The sequence below is a fragment of the Rhagoletis pomonella genome, unplaced genomic scaffold, assembly GCF_013731165.1.
Source record: "Rhagoletis pomonella isolate Grant_MI unplaced genomic scaffold, Rhpom_1.0 Rhpom_scaffold_10834, whole genome shotgun sequence".
NCBI lineage: Eukaryota > Metazoa > Arthropoda > Insecta > Diptera > Tephritidae > Rhagoletis > Rhagoletis pomonella.
Genome location: NW_023469362.1, coordinates 1 through 2,925, shown reverse-complemented (window position 1 = coordinate 2,925; position 2,925 = coordinate 1). Strand labels below are relative to the sequence as shown.

Below are 2,925 nucleotides of genomic sequence, written 5' to 3'. Positions count from 1 at the left end.
TGTCCAGAAAGACCCCTAGGGCATATTCTTTATGCTCCAGAGCTTTTTCTATTACCGCGGTTAGTGAGTGAAGTGCAGTCTCAGTGGATCTACCCTTCGTGTAGGCATGCTGCGCCTTTGATATGCTGGCCGACGGCAGCTTATCCCTAATGTAGGCGTCCAGAATCTTTTCGAGCGTCTTTAGAAGGAATGAAGTTAGACTAATTGGTCTGTATTCTTTCGAATAGAGGGGATTTCCCTTGCCCGCCTTCGGTATGAATACGACCCTCGCCTCTCTCCAAAGGACAGGCACATAGTTTAGTCTTAAACATCCCTCGTATATTGTTTTCAAGTATGGTGTCAGCACTGCGGAAATTTTTTGCATCATGGCTGGAAAGATACCGTCTGTGCCTGGGGACTTAAACGGCCCGAAGCCATCGATTGCCCACCGTATTTTTTCTTCCGTTATGATGTCCGGGGGGACATTTTCCACGCTATCTCCTAAAAGTTGCAGATCTATGCTGTCTGTACACCCCGGAAAGTGTGTGTTGACTAGGTCTTCCAGTGAGTCCTCACTGCTTCCAGTCCACTCTCCACATTTTTTACGTAGTAACCTTGGATTAGTCGGGTTCTTGGATAGCAATTTCCTTAGCCTGGCTACCTCGGTTGTTTTTTCTAATTCGCCGCAGAAGCTCTTCCACGACTCCCGCTTGCATTTACGAATCTCTTTCTTGTATTCCTTAAGTACTTCCTTGTATTCCATCCAGCAGAACTCGTCATCGGCTACCTTGGCCAGTTTGAAGAGTTCCCTAACATTTTTCCTGAGTGCTCCGAGCCCCCTGTTCCACCAAGGTGGCTTTGAACCTCGCTTGGCATGTAGCGGAGGGCATGCGATGCAATAAGCTTTATTTAGAGTGTTGGTAAGTGAGACTACCAGTTCCTCCAATTCAGAGTGGGAGTCACTTACCCTATGCTTGGTTAAATTCTTCCTCACTACCCTTTCATACAATTCCCAGTTTGTATTCCTGTGATTTCTGAAGGTTTCGCTTTTTGTACGGGCTGAGAATTTTACCTGAAATCCTACATACCTATGGTCAGAGAACGAGGGTGTACTAAGCACCTCCCAATTCTGTACTCCGATTCCCCCCACTAGTGTGGAGTGTTATGTCAAGGACGTTCTTCGAGGTAGGGCCAATATAAGTTGGTTCCTCACCCCGGTTAGCTATATCTAAATTACTTATTAATATAAAGTTTAGTAAAGACTCACCCCTTTCGTTGGTATCTCCACTCCCCCATACTGTGTTGTGCGCATTGGCATCCGCGCCTATGATGAGTGGGCGTTTCGCCTTCTCGGCCTCTCCCACCAACCTCCGGAGCTCGTTTGGTGGCGCCTCCTCGTCGTGAGGCATGTAACAAGATGCAAGGAGTATTGTATCATCCTTGCCATCCTTCACAGCTACCACCGTCAGATCATCTGAAGAGAAATTAAGATCAATATAAGAGTGTATACTTTTCTTTACCAGTATAGCTGTTCTTACCCTGTTTGTTGCACTCGGGATGTGCGTATAGTAAGTTTGCGACTTTAGTCCAGCTACCACGTTTCCCGACGCTATCCATGGCTCCTGGACTAACGCCGCATCGTAGCCGATCCTCTCTAAATTGAGGAGGAGCTCGGCAGAGGCGACCTTGCTTTTATGCAGATTTATTTGAAGAACCTTCACTGCAAGGATCAGGATTCTTTTCGGGGTCGGGTTGAATCTCCGGATCGCCCTTCTCGGTCTCCTGGAGCTTCAAGGTGGCCTCCAGGATCTCTCCCAGATCCTTCTCGACCTCTCGCTCCTCCAGCGTGTTGGCATTGTTATCGGCCAGGCTTCGCTTCTTCAGGCGAAGGTATACGCTACCTATGCCCCACGCCATCTTCCCGAACCTAGCGTATAGTATGTCTTCGGCCGGCTTGTTGATTTGGAGGATGTAATTTTGGCTGCCATCCTCCTTACAGGAGTTGGTGACCTTTAACACCCTCCAATCTCCCGTCGGCACGTCTGGGTTCTGTCTCTGCAGAAGCCGCAGCGCATTCTCCGGTTTTACCGTGCGGGGTATGAGCACCTTCGCTTTCGGTATGGATGGTATGCAGCTGCGGTCCACAACCTCCAAGACGGCGCCCTCCCACAGGCCTTGAAGCGTCGCAACAGCTTCCTTTACCCATAGTAGAGAGGGATCGTCCTTGCATTTTATTATTTTCACCTCATTTAGCCACCCCGCACCATCGAAAGTTGGCATGGTCGTGGTGGGGTCCCCATCCATTTTTGCGACAAGCGCATCCAGCAGCTTATGTTCTACTGCTCCCCAGTGCTCCTGAGAGATTTGTCCCAGCGGATTGCTCCGGTCTATGAGTGCCACGATAAGGTGTCTTCTGGCTACCTCACTGGCCATTGCCGCCGCTCTCGATGTAGTCGGTCTCTCTAGATCGAGCCTGACGTTTGGCTTTGCAGCGTCGTCTCTGCGTCTCGATTTTTTGGCTGGCCTTGCTGTCTCGCTTTCAGCTGACCGCTGCCTTTTAGCCGCGATTCCTTCCTCTATCCGGTTTGCGAATCCCGGATCCGTGGCAGTGAATCGTGGCCTTGCCGCGTAGTACGCCCGGCCTTCCTCCATTTTCTCCTTAGCCCAAGCCAACCTTTCCTCCTCTTCCTTCGTCCGGTTGGACTTGCTCTCTCGTGGACTTTGACCGCCGCCTTGTATATTGCTTTTGCCTTCAACCCCTCCTTACTGGGTTTTGCCCTAGGCCTTTTCTTTGATGCCGAACAAGCACCTTTGGCATCCCCCGGAGAGCGTAGCAAGGCCTCCTCTTCTTGCGTGCAAACGCTCGCACCGCTTTCGAGGTCCGAGTCTTCGTGGACTGTGGCACCCCTGCGCTGTAGCGTCGCTTTGGCGGTAACACTACAACCG

General features: G+C 50.7%; 1 pseudogene; it reads right to left on the bottom strand.

Annotated features, from left to right (window-relative positions):
- Positions 1–1,671: 1,671 nt before the first annotated feature.
- On the bottom strand, positions 1,672–2,875 carry LOC118756551 (annotated as a pseudogene).
- Positions 2,876–2,925: the final 50 nt, after the last annotated feature.